General features: G+C 47.9%; 1 long non-coding RNA gene across 1 annotated transcript; it reads right to left on the bottom strand.

The window, feature by feature from the left end:
• Positions 1-3,525: 3,525 nt before the first annotated feature.
• Positions 3,526-6,405, bottom strand: LOC123153799 (uncharacterized). The gene is made up of 4 exons (XR_006476574.1): positions 6,160-6,405; positions 5,401-5,613; positions 4,539-4,738; positions 3,526-4,171 (listed from the first exon to the last, which is right to left on the bottom strand). It is a non-coding gene; the product is annotated as an uncharacterized lncRNA (long non-coding RNA).
• Between the last annotated feature and the right edge of the window lie 11 nt (positions 6,406-6,416).

Here is a 6,416-nt window from a genome sequence, read left to right as displayed (position 1 = left end):
GCTGCACGAGCGCGTGGCTGCGGTCAACGAGATCGAGCGGTTCCAGGCGCGGGGGAACTGCTCTGCTCGTCTCTGAAGACAAACGACAGCGACGGGTTGCAGAGCGACGCCGGGGACTTGCGGGCGGCGCAGGTGGGTCTTGGGCGCGGCTCTGCAGGGCCGTGACGGCGCGGGGATGGCTGGATCCAAGCATAGGGCGGCGAGGCAGGGGACCTGTAGGCGTGCGGTGATGAGGAGGTTGGGGGCGCCGGTGTCCCGTGCCAGCAATGAGTGGCGGAGGAAGTCCATGGCAGCAGGAGACTCGGGAACGGCGGCGGACTTGGTGTGGCGGAGCTTGCTGCCGGCCAGGCACGGGAAGGGGAAGCAGAGAAGGCCGCGGGCTCCTGGAAGAAGATGGTGGCGGCTTGAGGAGTCTCTCATTGCAGATCGAGGGAGTCAGGCGGCACCCCGGTTCCTGTGGAGAAGAGGCAGGAAGGTGAGACGGGAAAGAGAAGGGAAGAAGAAAAGAGAGACAGGGAAGGAGAGAGCGGCCCTGCTGGAGCTCGTCTTGGCAGGTTCGGGCGGCAGACGGAGCAGCTCCGGCGGCGGCGCTCGCCAATGCGGTCGAGCGGGAGGAGGCTCTCGGGCTCGTGCGGGAGCTGGGAGGCGCTGGGGCTGCAGAGGCTCTGGGTCGTCGGATCTGAGATCCGGTGGTCCAGATCGGGTGGAAAGTGGCTATGGTGGTTGCCTGGATCTGGATTCGAAGAGAGGTGGGAGGAGGCTACGGGGATCGAGGGAGGGGATCCCGAGAGGATTTGGGTAGAGTGGCGGCGGGATGGGACATCTCCCTAGGATCTAGGGTTGGGCTATAAATATACATATGAATTTAGTTTAGAGGCTACCTCGTCCCTCCGATCGTAATCGGACGGCCGCGAATAACTAGGCTAGGAAGCCCAATTAAGAAAACGAAGATGATTTGTAGACGTTTGGGGATGATCCGGGCCCAAGGGTGATTACTGCCCGGGTCGGGTTCGGGAAAACTTTCGGACGCGCGCGAGGAGGGCCGCGGGCTGACAAGAGAGTTTAGGTAGGGCCTGACGGTAGGTAGTGAGCTGTGTAGACGGTCTCGAGCTGAGAGAAGAGAAGAGAGGGAGGCCCGACGACTGTTTCCGGAGACCGAAAAACGTCTGACGTTAGACCGACTATATTGCCGCTATAGTTTAACGGTTGGGCTATCAAACGAGCTCCGAATGCGATGAAACTTGGCAGGCGACCTACTAACAACATAACAACACCACATGCCAACTTTCATCCCATTCCGAAAACATTTTCCGGCCACTTATAAAATACTATTTCGGACATGCCGCGTGCGCGTGCGAGTGTGGTTGGGCTCAGAACGGACAACGGACGGAACTGGGGGAACCCGGACGGATGCAAGTTTTGAAAACATGATGATGCAATGCGGATGATGACATGGCAAGATGCAACACGCAAGCAAATGACAAGGCAACAACAGCGAATAACTGGAGGACACCTAGCACATCGGTCTCGGGGCGTCACAGCAGATGTGAAGCCTCCACCAAAGTTGCTGGCGCCCCACGTTCCACCAGAGCAAGCGCCGCCGCTAGGTCGCTCGTCCCTCTCCCCTCCTCTGTGCGTGTCTCTTATTTCCTTTGCTCTGCTCCGATGCCCGGCCTTGTGTCGTCGCCTTGCTTTGGTCCTTACACCTGCAACGGCCGTTTGCCGCGACTGACTTGGACGCCCGACGCCTGCGGCGACGGCCTCGTGGCTCTTGTAGACGCCAAGCCACGCCTCGACCTCTCCTCCAGCCTCCTCTCGCGCCCGCCAAGCCATGCCTGGCCCTCTCCTCCAGCCTCCTCTCGTGCCCGTGTGGATCTCGCGAGCCAGCCCCGTCCGCCTCCGGCCGATGCCAGCAAGCAGAGCCGTCGTCCGTGCACTCAAGCCGGCTCAGACCGCCGCCTCCTCAGCTTGGCCACACCAGCCGCCCCTCTGAACTTCCCCGTCGGTCTTCGCCTCCTACACGAGCCCCCGTCGTCCGTGAGCTCCGGCAGCTCCCCGTCGCGCCCGATACCGCCTCGAATCTTCCTACCGAGGCCTCAGCTGCGACCAGCCTTTAACATGGGTCGACGCTGGCGGCAAGCGGTGGCGCGTGCCTGGCGGTGGTGAACGGCAGAATAAGCGTACGCGCGGTGGTGAGCCAGTCCAATAAGAGATAAGGGTCGCGTGCATAATTTCCAACAAATGCAGTGGTTTTTGCGTAAAAACGAAACATTTTTCCAGAGTGCCACTTAAATAGGGAGTGCGGGTTGATTTCAAAGAAACAAAGGGGCTTTTTCGCAAAAACATCGATGACGTACGACCAGTAATCGCTTTATTATTATTAGGGGAGATTAAAACACCACAAGTAAAAGCTTACACGGTACATACTCTGTTTCAGTTTGAACTGTCAACACGTTTTATATTTAGAAACAGAGGTAGTAGATTTCAGTAAACGTCGTCATAAAACTTCAAAAACCTTAATTTGTTAAACGCAAGTAAAACCACAATTTTAAACCTTATCTATAGGAATTTGTAAAATCCGACGCAAGTTCAGGGAGTGACAAAATAGATCCTCAAATCATGGTTTTCGAGGCTAGTATGCCAGTGGGAAGCTTTTGTATAGAAATTTGCAAGAAGCTGAACACACAAATGCTTTGTTTACAATATGGCCGAGCTGTTTTGTTAGTCATCACTTGAAATATCTGTTATTTCTCGTGTTCTTTGCACTATCATAATAGTTGATGAATAGATTAAAAGTTTTTCTAAAGAAAAAAAGACCAAAGGTTGAACTTGGATGGTGAGAATCAGCTTGGCTTAAAATTGTTTGATGCGTCGTGTCGCTCCTCTTGATGCAAACGTACCTTTCTATGCAACTTTGATACAAACGTAGTCAAAGTAAACTCGGACGAGGCTATCCTTTTGCTGTTCTATATGATTCGTGGCCGTCCGTGTTAATTAGCGTCGACGGTCAGATATTCACGTTTCTTTTCACGTTCAGGTTTAGGATTTCCTACTATCTGTACAACTTCCTTATACTAGTAAGCTTGCACGTGCAACGTACGTCTTCATTTTAAACACAAAAATCATAAGATTTTTTATTCAAATTAAAATTATATTGTATGGTAATACTGTCTATATGTACAACTAATCGACATGGAAAAAAACATTAGAAAGGAACATCTTTTCAGCATGGGAACCACTATCAACAAGCTAAAAGAAAGTCAGGTTCAGTGCAAACATTGTTAACAAAACTATTGCAATTAGTACCGGGTAAAACTTCAGAAAATCTTTCAATTCTAAGTGTGGACGTACAGCACATGCCATGTGGCATAAGTGCTTCCTTTTTTCTGGAGCAAGTGCTTCTGATGTCAAGGAAAGTATACACAACCAAGTTAGGCCTGATGTATTTATGGTTTCATAGAGATATGGCCATACACTTATTTTCGTCATTAAACACATCACAACTACACAAGGTAACAATGGAAATTACAGCAAGAAGTTGATCCATTTCTTAATTCGATGTTTAACAAAAAGATCAAACATTCTTAAGCCAACCAGCTATGAACAAAAAATGGTTCCGAGACAAATTAACAAAATTCTCCATAGAAAACAAAAGTGTAAATTATGACGCGAAATAAGATGGTGCGACCAACAAATTGGTACTTACAGGTGACTGCTATGTACAAAGGCAGGGATCACAATTCACATCTCCATAATAGCATTTTGGCACATTGTTGACTTTTTTATTTACTACCAATTCTCATGTACAATATTTGCCTTCTCAAATATGAACTTCCATTCCTTGTACTTCTGTGATTCCTCGTAGTCCATCTTGCACTTCCACACGAGCGCCTCACGACAATCAAGGCATTGGATATCGGCGACCATGTGAAGCCCCCTCATGAGCTGAATGTTCTCCTTCACCCCAGTAGGAACATTCATGGCCCGAGGGACAGCCAAAAGATCAAAGGAGATAGTATTAGTATTTATCCTCCAGACACAATGAAAATTGAGATGTAAGTAAAAAGTTCTTCATCAGAAGGACAACTCATAGCATATCGAGTTATCAACAGCTCGTGTGACAGCATCAAACATGCTGGCATATACCACAATAACTCCGCTGTGCCAGTACCTTCAAATTCATTGAAACAAATGCTAAAATCAAACTACAGAAACATAAATGCATGGTTACTATAATTTTTCTATAGAAAATGGCCACAGCCCATGCTACGAGGAAGATGCTTGATGGTGCAATGATCTTAAGATATGAACTGATACTGAATCACTTTAAACAATGATTCATAGAGCAAAATTTAGTTTTGTTGAGTTGGCACACATTCATATCATGCTTCTGCATTGTATCTTCGACATAAATTGTAGCCAATCAAAGGTTATGCCTGAATCTGTATCAAAAGGTTTAATTGGGAATGCAAATGCATCCTTGAAAATTCGCTGAACTGAATTTTTTTGATTCAAGAGAGGAAGCATTAGTCAATTACCAAGTGTCCGAAATGAACAAATTGTTGCTTCAGTCCCTACGCTGTCTGGGGTTTGACTTTGTCCTCGTCTTGGCCTAGTGCGACTGCTGGGCAGACACGGCGTGGGAGAGGCGGCCGGGTCATGCGGGCCAGGTGAGCTCCAAGCCCGGCATCAAGGGGCGGCGAAGAGATCATGAACAATATTGGAGAAATAGTAATGGCTGAAAAATATCATCAAATGACTTATGTGAACTGAACCGAACCATTCTCAAAAACAGAACTGAAACGAACCTCAGTATGGTACAAAATTCTATAGCAGTTTGAAGTTGATGTGTGCAAATGAAACTTCAGATCTACAATTCAGATGTAGTTCGAACAAAAACATGTGGCAAACTACAGAAGTCACAACAAGAAATCAACAAGCGTGCACAGTTCCAACCTACAACATCTCTCCGCTTTCTTTAACATGAACATGGATTGAGATTCCTTCTGTACTACTGGAAACTGAATGCACTAATCAACATGCTTGTTCATATCAGGACAAAATAACTTCGCATTTACTACATGCGTGTATGTCAATGAATACGCAAGAAATGCAAGGACCGCTCACAGTTTTGGCGATAATGTGAGCAAAGCAAGTCAGCAAGCACATAATAATTTCCAGGCTGAGAAGAGTGTAGTTAGACCTACAGTATTCTTATATACGACCCTTGACCACTTATCCGCTTCTGAAACAAATGTTATATTAAGAGCTGGAATATAGATCATGAAAATGTTGCGATAATTCTTATTTTTGCAGTGGACAGAACACTATTAGTAGAAAGCAAGTAGTATTGTTCTGAGAATTTAATGAAACGGAAGCGTGATTAGCATAGCAAAATACCGTATTAGCTGACCCATTGTATCTAGAAGAATAGGACTGACGACAATGTCTCACGGGGTCATCCATGATCGCAGTGGATGTAAATTGCACGGTGGTTGGTGATGAACTGGGGCGAGATGGATGCACCCAATGGACGTTTTCAGCATATTACTTGACACAATAGCCTTGATCTTTGCGATCCCTCTCCAAAGCTCCCTTTCTATCCTGAAATCTCTAGAAAAAAAAATCAAAAAGTCAAAATCAAAATCCGAGACAGATGGTAGCTGGTGGGGGGAACTGACCACGTGCTGCTCTTTTCATGTTACGAGAGGTCAAATTTCAGGCTAGTTCTAGTGATAGTTATCAGCCTAAAACTATTTGGTCACATATGGACATGAAGTCAAACTGATTGTCCGGGAGCTAAACAGTTCAACATTTTTTGACTGCTAAATAGTTTAATAGCTAAAGGATATGTATATCCTATACTGTTGTAGAAATAGTTCAGTGATAGCGTTGTGCTCGTGTTTCTTTCTGAACTATCTGCACATGGCCAAAGTCGCTGGAGCCAAAGGGAAAAACGAAAAGGGGTCAAAATGTAGTCTGTTTGAGTGGTACTGACAAGAGTCTGGCACATCAAATTCACTATTTTTTTGGGCAAACTAATTCACTACATGGATATAACCACAAAGTACAGAATTTGCAAATACAGATATACTACAAACTTCGACAATTCCGTCACAACAAACTGTTGAACCAATATGTATACGGCGTTCCTCGTACCATGGAGGGGAGCACGCCTGGTCGCGGGCGTCGTCAGACTTGGAGTCATAGGAGAGGAGGTTGGAGCAGCGCTCCCTGCCTTGGTTGTGGTGGTCGTGGAGGAACGGCTCGGCGGCACGCGGCTCCCGTGGCCAACGGGGTGCGGCGGGCGGCTCCGGCAAGCTGAGCGGCGGGGCGGCGAAGGGCGGCTCCAGCGGCCCGCGGCTCCCGCGGCGAAGGGGGCGGCTCCGGCGGGGCGTGGCGTAGGGCGGCGGGCG

This window comes from Triticum aestivum, chromosome 7A, assembly GCF_018294505.1.
Source record: "Triticum aestivum cultivar Chinese Spring chromosome 7A, IWGSC CS RefSeq v2.1, whole genome shotgun sequence".
In the NCBI taxonomy this organism is placed as follows: Eukaryota; Viridiplantae; Streptophyta; class Magnoliopsida; order Poales; family Poaceae; genus Triticum; species Triticum aestivum.
Note: the sequence above shows the minus strand (reverse complement) of the source record. Positions and strands in the feature narration are given on the sequence as shown.